The following is a 16,177-nucleotide window of genomic DNA, read 5'->3' on the forward strand; positions in this document are numbered from 1 at the left end:
TTTCCTCATGAAACTTCTACAAGCTTACAGCTTCATTTCATTACTTTTCCTTACAAAAGGTTTTTTGCTCACAGTTAAAGTAGGCCAGGCATATTTTATAAAGTAAAATATATTCATCTCCCAGAAATATCTGTCTATGATTAAATTCCAGATAAATGATGCTATACATGTTACACAGAATACTGCAAAATATATTTTTATCGTTATTCTCTTCAGGCAAAAAAGCACAGACAATTTGAAGCTGGAAATTATTATGCCAGATTTGTGGAATTTTAATTTAGTGAAACTGTCAGAAACACAGATTTCTTGTAGGGACTTGGCAAGAGAATGTTAACACTACAAGCAAAATAGAATCCAATACATAAAAATGATACAATATAGATTTTAAAAAGTATAACTTAATAAAACTGTCCACCTAACATCAACCCTCACAACATTCTTCCTGTTTTATTCTTAAGGTCTTATTTATGCAATTCCCAGAACTAAGAGTTACAATTTTAAAGAATAAGACAGCATTAAAGATAGCCAAAAAAATAAATAAACCACTGAACAAATATAATTTAACATCACTATCATTTAAATTTTTCTAAGGTACAGTAAACAAAAGATAATTGAAGATAAATTGACTATTAAATAGCAGTTTAATGCTATGCTTGCTACAAACATAAGTGATAAGCACCCAGCTTCATATAAATAATAAACTCTATTGAGCATGAATATATTATTTAATTATACTGTTTTTACACTCAATACACTCAAGATTCACTATAGAAATATTTTAAAATATCTAATTCACAATCACATGACAATATATCTCCAAAAGTCTCAATGACTACTGTAATTTTTCTTAAATCTTACCCAAAACAAACATAAAACTTGCTTTATTTCAAAACTATACTACATTTGCTTTTAGAAGAATTAGGAAATACGTTGCAATCAAATGCAAATTTTACAACTCGAATCACTGGTGAATTAGTCACTTAGTCTTAAGCATGTTACTTACAATTCTTTACAGAAAAAAACACTGATGATATAATGTTTTATTTAAAAACAATAAAACATTAGCATCAAAAGAGCTAAGTGCTTACTATAAGAAAACTGTTTTGTCCAATGCAGAATATACATAAAAGAATGATTTTAAAGATCTTTTAGAGCATTTACTTTACCATTTGCTGTTATTCTCAACAATTCCATAAAGACTAGAAAATTTGGACTGCTTTTCCAGAAGAAATGAATGTCTTAATTAACTCCAAACTGAACAGGAGTAAAAGTATTATTTATATATTTTTATTATTTTTATATTCAGAAAAAATAGAACTAGCAAGCATGTCTTGGACTACTTTAAGAAAGATATGTATATATTTAATAAACATATATGTACATGTATCACAATGATTTACCATGGGCATAAAAATGATAAGGCAAATACATGTTAAAAGTCTGTAATGTTAGCATGCAAACATATGCAACATTTCTTCTTATTAATTTATTTTTTATTCACACTCAATGTAAGGGTTAATCACCTCAGTCAAAATTTAAAAGTTAAAAACTTTGTAATAGAGGATGTATATATGTATATATGAAATAATAAAACATCAATAATTTTCTTCATTTCTAAAATTTCAAAGTTACTTACTTTCTAAAAAGATGAATCGGAAGAATCATGATATCCCGATTTATGAAAGGAAAACAAAGAAAAAAGAAGAAAAGAAGTTAGTTTTTCAACTTAAAATGCAATTCTGTATCTTATGATTTCAGTAATAGGTCAACGGGCAAGAAACACACCGAACCCAGGTCTGGCTCCCACAGGGAGAAGAGTCCTGAGGGGCTGGGGTAGAAGGCAGTTTCCACTTCTACCCCTAATACTTCTATAGTATTTTCATTTTGTCCACAGTGCACATGTGTTTCCACATGAGGAATGTAATGAGAAACAAATACGTAGGGCGATATTTGTCCCTAATTCTTCTCTTTCTGCCATTCACTATAATTGGGCACTTGCCTATACACCTGACAGGGCAGGTATACAGCTTATTCTGTTTGCTTGTTTTTCTCCACAGGCTGTGGCGTCATGGAACTCTTCTGGCTTGTTTTCATTGCCCACAACCCTCGAAGCAGAACAGGGGTGGAATCTGGAGGCAGGGAGCAGGCATAATTTAAACTGTCTAGACATCAAAGAACCCCCAGAGATGCTTTGCAGAGACTGGTGCTGTGCGAAATACAGAAAAATCATTGCTCTATCATATCGAATTGGTGACAGAGCACATAAAATTTTACTAATGGTGCACACTTAATAAATGGAATGAATGTCTTACCTATTTTAATAATTTTAAGAAGCAGTAAGAATACTTGGGGAATGCAATTGGAAGAATATTTATAGACATGACAAAGAAAATATAACTGTGGCCTTCCTTTTCTCAGTAGAAAAAATGATCATGCTTTCTAAGATGGTATTTAAGTAATACAAATCTTAAACTATTTTATTAAGTTTCTCAATAAAAATTTCAGATAAAAGCTATTTCTCGAAAACATTCTAAAACCTCACTTTTCAAATATGGGAACATTAAAAAAAATTAATCCTGAACACCACAAATCTAAAAATTCAAAAAATTCAAGAAACTTATAAGGAAGCATTATTAAACAGTCACTGTGCTAAGTGCTACTAATATAAATTAATAGATAAAAGTATATGTTCACTCTCCTTTCAACAAATTAATAATAGTTCCTTCCAAGCATTTTTAGTATTGATAGCTTAGAGAAAATATCTTAATTTTATTTTAACAGGAAATTGTATGGGCCTCTGGGGTGCTGGTAATGTTTTATCTAGTTCTTGATACAGATGTGCGCACTATGTAAAATTAAATTACTTATAATTTGTGCATTTAACTCTATGCTACACTTCACAAAAACATTTTAATGTTATAAAAGGAATAATGCACCCTTGGATTTATCTATTCATTTATGTATTTAATGGGCATGTCATTACTAGTGGGGAAAATTAAGCCATTTCTATCAATGAATGTGTGGATGATTCCTAGGTATAGGCACAGTGTACATCATTTGATAAATCAATAACCTAGTAGTCCTAGATGACTAAAAACTACCCTAGAAAGTCAAGGTCAAACTACCACTTACTCTCGATAGATATTACTGCTAGTTTGGAACACCCTAAAATAACTGAAAATAAAAACTTAAAGTCTATAATCTTTTATAGACTTTATTTGAATAATCCTAACACATAAAATGTTACCCCCAAAATGACCTACAGTAACCCTTAAATTTAATTTTGAATAAAAAAACAGCATTCTAAACTTCACATTCCCACTGAAAAGATCACTAACCAAAGATTTTAATGAGCACTGGCATAGAAAAAACCAATTAACTCAAGAGATGGGTTATATTTAAAAGGAAGATATTTTGCCCATTTCTATGTTAAGAATATTGACATGGTTTTCAATATTCCACGTGTCTCTAAGGTACATTTTTGTGAGTTGGAATATTGAAGCAGGAAATAATTACCAAGTGACATATGTTATACAATTTAATTCTTAAAATTAGAGCAAAAATTTCAGACTCCAAACCTAAACAATGTATCTCTAACTGGCTTGAACAATATAAAAAGATATCCTTCTTTAATTTAAAGATATTTGAACTTAGACCCTTTATCTACTTTATGGACACTACCAAGGTACCACTAGCTCCATTATAATGATTTACACAGCAAATGTTTGGTTAGTAAATATTAATTTAGAACAGTACTATAAGGACATTAAGAAATAGTCCTTAAAAAGTAGAAACTAAAGCATATAATCTAAATTATAATTTTAAAGACCTCCAACTAAAATATGAGGTCCTTAAAAATACAGCCTTTCACATGTGAATAAAATTGAAAATAACATTCAGTAAAGGAAGAGGAAAAAGAATAAAAATAATAAATATCTATTATTATAGTTACCATTTATTCAGTATCTCTTATGTGACTGAGCTTTTACAACTATTATCAATATTTCTTACAGCCACCATAAAACATAAGCATGATTCCCAGTTTAGCAGATATAACAGAGGCTGAGACATTGAAAATCTTACTGCAATCAAATAGCAAGTGGTACAGTTGAAATTCAGTTCTGCTGTGATTCTAAAGCCAATGCTCTGCATTATTACACGTTCCCTCCCTAAAGAGTTGCCTTCTCCACCTAATGAACCTTGGGTACTAAATGTGTGTGTGTGTGTGTGTGTGTGTGTGTGTGTGTGTATTTAGCACTTGAAGGAAACGCATAAAGAAAAGCCAGATGCTGGTGAAACATAATGTGGTTGATTCCATCTTCTCTCAATGATGCCTATTTACCATGACTCTCCCCATAATAAATTTCAACTATTATAAAGAAAGAACTAAGCTGCAGAAATGACGTTGTTGGTTATCTTCTTCAGGCACTGCTACCTACCTAAACTAAGGAAGAAAGAACCCTGAGAATAATGTAGAGAATTCAGATCTATAGTCAGGATGCCTCTTTGTAGAACTGAATCATTAAAAAAATAACACAATCCATTAACTGAGTAATCATTTACTAAGCACATTATATATGTCAAGCTAGTGCTGAAATAAATTTGCACTCTGACAGTGTTTTGCACATAACAGAAATGCAGGCTGAGCGGAACTGAATTCTATGAATACATACAAAATGACAAGGGATTCAGGAGAAAGGAGCCTTGAGGCATGTGGCACAACAAGAGGAAATCATTTGGAATTTAAATGTTACCCTTAGTTTATTCCAAGGAGATGACTTAAATGGGATCATGCACACATTTCTAATATCACTACTGACTCAGTGCAGAGGCAGCCGGCCCGTGGCTATCGCTGGCTCCTCGGGACTTCGTACTGTTTTCCCACCACTGCGATCTCAAAGAGAATATTTGCAACTAGAACAAAATATATATTTACCAAAATAAAAGATCAAATTTCACATATTAAAGAAGAGACCTTGTAATTATATTTGGTATGATAAATTACTTTCATATAAAAATGTAAATTTCTGTGTTCTACTTGTAGAGCTACTCATACTCTCCCATCTTGTTAGCAATGGCTAATTCTGCAACATTTCCAAATGTGTTCTATGGAACATTAGTCCCAAGTGATGCTCTAAAAAGATTATCAAATGAGTTTTGGAAAAGCAGCATGCTGAGTTCTTCCCTTGCAAGCTCACCGATATATTACTAATATATACTAAAGTCTCTGCAAAATCCTACTTAGGTCAAGAAACATGCTTAACTTAGTCTTTTCTAAGCATTTTTAATTTTAAAAAAGTCATCCCCACTATATTTGACAATATGTCCTATCATAGTACACCAATAAATATATTTGGGGAAATGCTATACTATATTTATGATTAGGATCATTAAGAAAAAAGTGCGTAGCAGTTATACTCCCAGGAATGTTTAATTTTATCAGCTAATGCTTAAAAAAATGTTTTTAAATTATAAAATATCTGTTTTTCTGTGGGAAAATAATGCAGTATGGTGATTATTTTTCTCTATGTAAATTTATACAACTGAAAAACATATCCAGGAACTTTAGCACTGAAAAATGTATAAACAGTATCCACAAAAAATTGAAATCAGCATACATACATTTGCAATATGATATTACCAACATAAAACCCACTTTAGTCATCTCTCACATCTCTCGAGATCTGCCCCCTGCGTCTCTGTCTCTCTCACTCATGGATGGGTGCCACCCTCCACCTCATCACCTTGGAAGGAAGCATTCCTCACACTATTCAAATTAGTCAGCCTCAGCAAAGTTCACCTTTCAATGTACATTCTCACTTCCTCAAGTCCCAGTTCAGAAACTGTCTGCATCACAAGAGGACAGGTCTGCAGCTCCTTGACCCTCACCCTACACCTTCAGTATCTCCCTGCTCCAGTTCAGCCTACCCACTGGTGCCAGAGCAGCGTTCCTACGGACAAACAAGTAACAACAGAAACAAGAGCAAAATCGAAACATAAAAAAAAATATTGCTAAGACTCTTCAGGCCATGCCATACACTGAATTTTTATTAATTTTTTTTTATTTAATCAGTGATTTTCACTGCCTACCAGACAAAGGAAGCATAAACTGCTTAGCTGACATCAGGGTCCTGTCCAGCCCACTGGCACCTAGCTCACCTTCATCTTCTCCAACTTTCAGATTACTCTCCCACTCTGAGACCATTCTCCTACAATCTGATCCAATTCAGCAAACCTGGTGCCTCCATGGCTTCTCATCCCTCTGTTTTGGTTCATATGCAACCTTCTCCAAGGAAATGAATCCCACTCTTTGTTCCATTCACCATCCAGAATAAAAATTTTAACCGCCATCTGTATGGTAACACCTTTTATAATATTCCTGCACTACAACCTCAACACTGCATCTCTCTCATAGCTTCTTTTCATCAAAACTGTTTATGCTTCTAACTTTCCTGCCCTTGCTACTTCCAAGTTTGGAAACTCCATAGGGGGTGGACACATAGTGATTTATCTTTGTATTATCTGACAAGCAGTCTCAGTGTACTCAAAAGGTGTTTGTTAAGATGAATTTAAACACTGCTATAAAAATTGTTACAATCAAGGATTTGTAGACATAAAGCACCTGCAATGAATATCATCTATATTCTATTCAAACTCATGACTACAAGCATATGTATCCATCACCCTGCATACCACACTGGCTGTTAGACCATCTTATATTTGCATGCCCAGCACCACTTTCTCTTAGGACCTTCCCTTCCTTAGTAATGTGATTCCAGTTTAGCCATCAATGAAATGGTCCTGGGTTTCACACCAGGATGGCTAGCAAGATTAAACTACTTGGTCAAACAGGGGGACTTTGAGTATCTTTTGGGGAACTGACATAGAAATAAAGAGAATAGGGCATGTAGCAACATAAGCTAGAAAGGCATAAAAACCAGAAATGAACTGATGCCTACCTCTGCCTCCATGAGGACACAGACTGCTGAGAATGAAGCTAACCAAAGGAAAGCAGAGCAACACGTGGAAAGAAAAGAGAGGGGAAATGATATTACTCGAACTCTGCATTATGTAGTTACATTGAAGATCGACCTATTGAATGTTCGAGTTCATTAAACCTGTTAAGTCCCCTGCTTATTTTAGTTTTGACACTTGACTAAATGATTTATGCAAGCTGACTGCATTTTTCTAGGCCTCGATTTTGTCATCTGTAAAACGAGTTTAAAACAGGTATGCTTGAAAGGTCTACCAACCCCTTTCTGGTTAAGCACGTAAAGGGCAATTAATGAGGCTTTCACTACGGGCTTGCTGCTCATTCCTGCCATGCTGCCTGCCCCCATGCTTCTCTCATGTTCGCACCCATGTTCTCCACCCCTGCCTTCAGGTAACCTCTGCAGCATCCCAACTCATCCTGTGCTGTCTAGCACTGCAGTGCTCGATGGCAGCCAGCACCTTCACGAGGATTTTGTGTGTTCTCCTCAGAGGGTCCTGCCAGACTCGGACACTCAGAAAACATTTGGGGGCTGTTGATAAGCTAACATTTCACAATTTACAGAGTAGAACAAAATTTGAAGCTTGGCAATACCAAATATTGGTTGAGGATGTCCGGAAATAGAGCTCTGAAATACTTGATTGAGAATAAAAATTGACACAACCAATTTGGAAAGACATCTGGCAATATCTAGTGAAAAAATGTGTGTGCTCTACAGATCAGCAATGCCACATTTTGGTGCAGACTCTAGAAAAACTAATATTCACGGAGACACTATTTGTCTTAGGGAAAAAAACTGTCAATAAACTAAATGTTCACCAATAGCTATAAAAATATTTTTACCCAAATATTCATAGTAAAACTACAAAGTTCTGAACTATAATAGTATACAGCAAATCTATGACACTGATTGCCTCTGAGAAAAGGAGGAAATCAAAGGAACTTCAGCTTTTTCTGTTACACTTTACACGAAAGAAATTCAAAGCAACTCCGCTGACATGTCCACAACTATGAATTCCAGCTGGCAGTTTTTGGTCTATGCTATTTTACTGTATTTTGAAAATTTTCAAAGATAAAATAAAACTGTTGATGACTTTCTTTTATCTACAATTTGGCTTCTCTCTAATGTATCAGATCCTTCCCTTGTTTCAAGTTATGTTAATGTTTAAACATTTTTATGCAAGCAAATAAATAACCACATGAAAATTATAGAGTGTAAATGTACATCATTATACAGAGTTAAAAAGTCCCTATTAACTTCCCCCAACTGCATGCACTGCTTCAGAAGTAATGACTATTAAATATTTATCATGTTTCCTTCCAGAGCTTTTTCTATTTACATTCATATACACGCATATATTCAAATCTATGATTTCATTTTCATTGGTATTTTCTTTTTTTTCATTTATTTTTCATTTATTTTCAACACAAATGATGGCATTTAGTACATACTGGTAGGTACATGCTTTTTTTTTAAAGGAATTTTTTAAAAGATTTTATTTATTTATTTTTAGAGAGGGGAGGGAGGGAGAAAGAGAGAGAGAGAGAAACATCAATGTGCGGTTGCCGGGGGCCATGGCCTACAACCCAGGCATGGGCCCTGACTGGAAATCGAACCTACGATGCTTTGGTTTGTAGCCCACACTCAATCCACTGAGCTACGCCAGCCAGGGTGGTACATGCTTTTTTAACTTAATAACATGAGTGGGAATTTTTCCCATAGAATATTTTTTGCCCTTAATTTTCTATATAATACTGAATGCTCTTAATATTCATTTAATGATCTTAATATCCTATAGGGTAAATATATTATACCATGATTTTAAAATATTCCCTTTTTATTTAACACTTAGTTTGTATGCAAGTTTACCCATGAAAATTGTGCTACAATGAAGAATCTGATATTCTCCTTATGTATGTGATATAGATTGAATATTTGTTACTCTCAAAATTCATATGTTGAAACCTAATCTCCAATATGATGACAGGTGAAAAGTGGGGAAGACTTTGGAAGGTGATTAGGTCACGGGGATGGTGCACTCCTATATGGGATTGGGGCCCTTATGGAAGGAAGCCCAGAGAGCTCTCTCCCCACTTCCTATGTAAGTACTCAACATAAACTTGAACATCCATGAACCAGAAAACAGGCCCTCACCAGACACTCCAAATCTGTAAGCACCATGATCTTGGGCTTCACAGCCTCTGAAGCTGTGAGAAATTTCTGCTGTTTATAAGCCACCCAGTCTATTCTATTATATTTCTACTATAGCAGCCAGAATGAACTAAGACAATATGTACTACTATTTCTCTAAGATAGATTCCAAAAAGTAGAATTTTTAGATTATAGGATGTTTTCAAAATTTTGACAGTTATTTCCAAATTAGTTTCCTTAAAGGTAACTATTTTCTTCACTCTAGTCAATGGCAGACACTGTCAATCTTTAAATACTTGCTAATTTAATCAAAATGGAGGTGACTAGGTCATTCCAGGGAGAGGGAGGAGCAGGAAGAAGGCACTGATGGACGGAATTAAAAGGTGATGTACAGAAACATGATTATCTGGTACTCCCAGAACAGTGAGTGGGAGAGAGAGTAAGGGTAGGATCACATTCCAGAAGGAAGGTGTGTACCATACTGTGTGCTTGACTTTTAGACTAGAGTTCAAATCCCCTGGAAAAAAGCTCAGTCTTCCTGCAGGGGACAGTGGAAAGCCCTAGAAGGCTTTAAGGAGGGAAATGCCCTTGTCCCTTTATAGGTTGAGAATAGACCTAGAATGAGACATGCCTAGAAGAAGACAGGTCAATTAGTATCTTGCAATATCGGACTGCAGGGAAGGCAGAAGAAATTCAGGATTATGCCAACAGTGGTATAATTAAGATATATAATTGGAGAAGAGGTAGGTTTGGGAGAAAATATGGTGAACTTAGTTCTGGACTTACTAATTTAAAATTAGCACTGGAAATTCAGATACACACCTGAATCACAGAGTTAAGGTTGGGGCCAGAGAGAAACACTGGGGAACCATCAGCATGTCCACGATATTTAGAAAAGAGAAAATCAATAGGCACAGATAGAGTTTAATATAATATAAAATGATAAAAATGAATGACTTGAACTCATTGTATTCTAAAAGTCAGAAAAATGCATGGGAAAATGTTTCTGAGATAAAAAGGAAAAAGGAATCCTATGAAGAATTTCATTATAATAATGAGGTGTGACTCTACTTCAGGATATGATTACTTTAGAAGTCAGAATAAATCTCTGTATTCATAGGTAGTATAAACCTACAAGGAGAAAATTACCTAGATCCAGCCAGCAGGAACCCTTCTTTTAAATACAGTTTTTCTTTTAAAAAGCAATATGTAAGAACATTATAAAATATCTGTCAATTGAAGAAAAAGTGAGAAAAATAACTCAAAATCCCAACTCCTTGAAGCCACCTTGAAATTCTATAAAAATTGAAATTTCATAAAATTTCTTTGGCCTATTTTTCTGGTGTATTTCTATTTTAAAGTTACCATTCATCTAACCGTTGAATCATAGTATTTTATTCTATATTATACCCTTTCCATACTACTATAAAGCCATCATAGATATGTCAAATGGTTAAACATATTCTATCAACTTGTTTCAAGTAAGCAATTTTCAATTTGGCTGCATATTAAAACTTTTAGGGGAATTTTTTAAAAGCAAGTTTTGAGGCAACTCCAAATTATTAAAAAAAATCTCCGGGTGGGATAATCAGCATCAGCATTTTCTCATATCTTTCCAAATGCTTCAAATATGCAGCCAAGCTTGAGAACCACTGATATCACCAGTGAACATTTAAATTATATTCTTTGTTTATAACTAAAATAGCATTGATATGAATATCACAGTGCACATAATACTTCTTCTTATACTTAAGAACAATTTAATATAGGCTTGCAGAAGTGCCATTATTAATTCAAAAGATGTAGGTTATGTAATAACTTTCTTGCAAATAATGCCCACCGGCTTTTCAAGTGAGTTGTTTAGGTTTACATTCTTGCCAGTAGTACACAAGCAAGAAGCATCATTTGGAGTCAAGGTGAAGTGCATGGACTGATTAATTTACTTGGCAAACTAAGAAACAATCTCCAATCATTACTTTCCCTGCATTTCTATGGTTATATAAGTAAGATCAAATGCGTATTCACATACTTGCTTACCTCTCAGTTCTATGGGCTGGGCTCTACTGTTCCTGTCCTCTGACCACAATGCTCTAAGCTCATTATTTTTCTTATTGTTTTAATCATCTCTTTATGGTATACCTTTATTATATCAACTAAAACATTTTCTCCAGTGTCACTTAAAGTTTTGTGCTTCATATGGAGACACACAAAATTTTATGTAGTCAATTAAGTCCATCTTTCCTTTGTAGTTTATTTTACAGCGTCTAACTCTCAAAAGTCATTTCCCTGTCAAAGGTACATTAAAATGTTAGATTTCAATTTTTCTGATTTCTTCCCACTGGTATGACTTTTCGTATTTAAATTTTCAATTATGTCTATATCTTCCTTTATATAAGCACAACTAACATATTATATGTTCAATAAACATGCATCATTTTTAATGGCTTTCTCTGGTTCACAAAGAAGAGCAGAGCTCCATTGTCCAATATTTAATTTCTGATTCATTCTCCTATATCCTCTCTGCAAAAGACTCTGGTACTACTCCTTGGAAATTCCTTGGTCAGCAGAATGTCAAAAGAATTCAGCTCAGAGTTTTGCTGGCTATGGGAAAATTTTTACCTTTAAATGTTTGATAAAGGAAAGGTCTAAAATTAACCTCACCAACTAAAACTGTTAAGATTGGCATTCATACCACAGGACAACTGTCAATTTATTTTAGCTTTCTTCTCTCCTCCTTCCTCCCTTCTCCTCTTTCTTTGTCCACTTACATTCTCAAGGCATTGTGTTCAGCAGTAGTCTCCTGCTTTGATTAGAAGTGTTACCACATAAATATATTTAATGAACATAATTTTTCACCATAAAACAGAAGTTCTGTGAAATTCAAATATCAGAGGTACTTGGGATGGCATGAAATACATTCACAAAATTTAAGCAGCATTATAAAACAGAAACAAACTTTTCAAAAGGCCTAATTTCTAGGCAAGATCTCTTATAGAAACAATATGCTTTGAGAAAGGAAAAATAAATACAAATACCAGCAAATTTAAGCATCCTTCCTTTCTCCAAACTTAGTGTCTGACACTTAAATATATACCTAAGCATCTGGCAGCAGGCCTAAAGGAAATTTAATACATATAGCTCTTGTTTCCATTTCATCCTTTGGGAAACAGGATTCATGAGAGACATAAGTTGGGAGCAGAAACTGCAGAAATGCTTATGTTTGCTACAAGCCACAGTAATCCTCTTCCATACAGAATAAAATGGTAAAGTAAAGGTAAGAATGGCTAGGATCAATGCGAATATAAAAAGAGAATAAATAATATGGTTTCAGGCTAATGGTTTTGGAAAACTATAAAATTATACACACATACATATTAATAGTTCCAAATGTAATGCCACTAATACATTATATATGTATATATAACCTCTGTTTTACAGAAATAAACATCTTCCTTAGGAAAAAATGCGCATTTTGATGACCCATGGGAGAAATGTATCTTTAAACAAAACAAGATTTCCTGTACATTATTTTATAGTAATACCAATGTTCCAACCAGGCACAGAGAGGCCCTCCTGGCAACAACTCCGATAAGAAAATAGGAGAACAACATGTAAATGTAATCAGGGTGGAAAGGAGAAGAATTTGAGAGCCAAGGCAATAATTCAAGAAATTTTTTTTTTAAAACTGGAGCCCTATTTAATCAACTAACTAAATGGTAACTGATTAAACAGTTGCTAAAATTACAGAGAACTATCTATGTTTATATAACAATAAGAGAAATGTTTTTCTACCTTCCTTCATTTTTTAATGTTTAAAAAGCAAAACTTGGAAGATCATGGCTGCTGGCCATTGGGCACGCACCTTATTTAAGGGAGCACAATTCCAATCCACTCATTTGACCTGAATTAATATTCTTGAGATTTTATAGTCACTTAAAGCTTTCAGGAAATGGTTCCTTGATGCACCTGCCACCTAATTCCATGAAATCAATATTTCACTTAAGCTAAGTCAGGAAATCTTAAGTGATGAACTCGATTTATGACTGTTGCTTCATGAGCTGCTAGTAGATAAAACCTAGCAGTGAAGATGAAAATCATCACAGTGAAATAGCTTTATTTCTTTTGGGAGGGATGTTGACTAAGATACTGTTAGCATAATTAATAAAAGCATGTCATATTAGGATAACAATAACAACTTTAATATGTGATATATACTTTTCTATTGCCCCATGTAAGTGTATAGCAATGAGACGACATTCTCTGCCTGTGCCTGAAATGAACCTATTGTGATTGTGGCCCATCAGTATAAAAATGAAAGCTGATAATATTGATCCAAGCTTTACCCCAAGGTAAAAAAAAACAAGCATTTACTGAAATCCAGGTATGTTACTATTTAAGCAGAAGACAAAAATTCACCACATTTGCAGTCACAAGCACCATGCTACATATGAAAGGCAGCCATAAGCTGAGGTTCCTCATAGAAAAGTTTTGTAGACATAGATACATTGTTTATAAAAGCTTTCATAAACAGTAAACCCCTGGTATTGGTCTCTAAATGTTGTCTCTCCTCCAATAATTACTAACTACCTGACTGACTTCCATATACTGATCCTTAAAGTTTCCTAGGATTTAAATATGGGGTACCATTACTTCCTTTTCAAAACAGAGAATGAACAGAGATAAAATCTGAAATTCTAAACATGTTCAACTCCTTTAATGGTAAATCTTTGTGCCTGGCTAGTGTGGCTCAGTGGATTGAGCACCAGCCTTCGAACCAAAGGGTCACTGGTTTGACTCTCAGTCAAGGCACACTTCTGGGTTGTGGGCCAGGTTCCCAGAGGGGGCACATGAGAGGCAACCACACACTGATGTTTCTCTCCCTCCCTATCTTCTTCCTTTCCCCTCTCTCTAAAAATACAAGTAAATAAAAATCTGTTTAAAAATTGTAAATCTTTGATGGTCTTAAAATTGTTCCTTTTGTCACTTGGCTTATTAAACTGAATTTTAAGAAAACTCTCAAAATTTTCAAAACAAACACATTATAGTATAGTACATTTCTATATCTCTCATTTTCTCCTTGGTTTGTTCATGCCTTCTAATGGGCATTCTTTCTCTTCTTTTCTTTTTCCTGTTGGGACACCCACTTCAAGTCTAACATTTTCCTGTAGCCTACCATTTGACTATGATGGAAAGACTGAGCTTTGGAATTAGCCAGACCCCAGCTCAAATATCAGATCTTCCACTTACAACTGCATGATATTAACAAGATACCTAACTTCTCTCAGCATCAATTTCCTCATCTGTAGAATGAAGGAATAGCACCCACTTCTCAATGTCACTGTGTGGATTAAATTAGCTAAAAAAATGAAACTGCTTGGCTTAGTGCCTGACACTGCTCAGTTACTGCATAAATGTTAGTTTCCTGCCCTTTTGCCAAAATGACGTTCAACAGACAGTTCTAATGATATTTACAGACACATATATCAATGTTTCTTCTTTTTAGTTATTTACCTGTATTCTACTCCTAGACCTAATTAATAAACTTCCTTCATGTTCAATAATCATCAAAGTTTTCATTGCCCTAAAGAAAATAACTAAAATAATATTATATAAGTAAAAACCAAAACAGGCATCAAATTTCTAAAGGATGTGTTCAAAATTGAAGAAACTCTAGAACATTCTCTGTAAAAACGTAGGATGCCTGAGCAGTCTGATAGAAGGCAAAGCAGAAAACTCCTTAATTGCACAACCCAATTTGATTCTTAGTAAAACAGGGTTAGAATGATGAAGGACTCTCTGTGAAGATAAAGCAAAACATTCTCAGGGAAAAGTCACTCATCACCCTCAAGAATATACATCATTGTAGTCAGGCCACTTTGCTTGAAAGAGCCCCAAACAAAAGGGTGAACAAGCAGACTATGACTTTGGCAAGAAAGATCATGGAGACACAGTCACTGTTCACAGGGAAGAAGGCTTGAATATATACCAGGAAAGAAAATATGACATTTCTATCTAACACTGTAATAGCTTTTCATGTATAGATAAATTTGTAGTCAAAATTTGGCCACAGTTTACGGAGACTGTAATGCAGACAGAGAAGTTAGCAAGCACACCAAGGCCTCCCAAAATTTCCCTTTCCAACAAATCACACTTTCTCAGTTTCGATTCCAATCTGCCCTGTCACACTGATGAAACAGAAATAACATATGTGAGTGACGTCAATCTGGGATTTGCCTTCTACACAGTCATTCGAATCGCTCTGCCTGGCTTTCAGGTGTCCAGCTGTCTTCTCAAACCCACTAAATATGAACAAGGGACAACTATGGGGTTCCACACAGGGAGACCCTCCATGTCCATTTTCACCCAATGTCACTAGCTGGTACCTACCCGGAAGGAATGAATGGAACCACTCCACTGCAATCCCAGCCACTCCTGCTAGTTCAAGCATTCGGTTCAGCATCACATCATGACCAACACGAAAGCAGCTGAGGCTCTAATATAATCATCATGGAAAGTTGTCCCAAATCCTTCATTCGAGGAAGATCCTTCATACACACCAACGCTGTCTCCAAGCCATGCCGGGGTCTGAAACCAGACTGGAAAATATTATATATGTGTATATATAGTAAAACTCCCACAAACCAGTCTTCTACTATATCATATTTGTTTACAGCTGCTTAACCCATCCTATGTGTATATGTATATATATATTTATATATATATATATATATTGCCTTCTCAAGGAGAAAATATGAACATTCAAGGAAAGATCCTTTCCATAGTAGAAGGTAAACTGAAAGCATATGAAGACCTGGTGCTGCCTGGTAAGGTAGTTGAGGTGGTCCCAAATGGAACATACTTTGTCCTGAAGGGAAAAGAGAAAACACAATATTGGTTTCCAAGGCTAATCTTCTACACTTGGTAAACAGGATCAAACTATTCCAATATTATTTTTAAAAGAAAAAGAAAAACTTTGGCTTTATGGAAGGCAATGTGAGATTAGCCCTTGAAGCTCTGCTTGTTTGGATTACCAA

At 34.7% G+C, this 16,177-nt stretch overlaps 1 protein-coding gene across 3 annotated transcripts in view; it reads right to left on the reverse strand.

Moving 5' to 3' along the window:
• ASXL3 (ASXL transcriptional regulator 3) overlaps positions 1-16,177 on the reverse strand; it is a 171,842-nt gene that overhangs the window by 102,590 nt on the left and 53,075 nt on the right. Inside the window, exons 2-3 of one of the 3 annotated variants that reach the window (XM_036009178.1) lie at positions 15,531-15,739; positions 15,295-15,297 (exon numbers count right to left, since the gene is read on the reverse strand). The exons of the other annotated variants lie outside the window; for them this stretch is intronic. The gene's annotated coding sequence lies outside the window, so the exon portion shown is untranslated. The remainder of the gene's footprint in view (positions 1-15,294; positions 15,298-15,530; positions 15,740-16,177) is intronic. 3 annotated transcript variants of the gene reach the window in all.

Source organism: Phyllostomus discolor, chromosome 9 (assembly GCF_004126475.2).
Source record: "Phyllostomus discolor isolate MPI-MPIP mPhyDis1 chromosome 9, mPhyDis1.pri.v3, whole genome shotgun sequence".
Taxonomy (NCBI): domain Eukaryota; kingdom Metazoa; phylum Chordata; class Mammalia; order Chiroptera; family Phyllostomidae; genus Phyllostomus; species Phyllostomus discolor.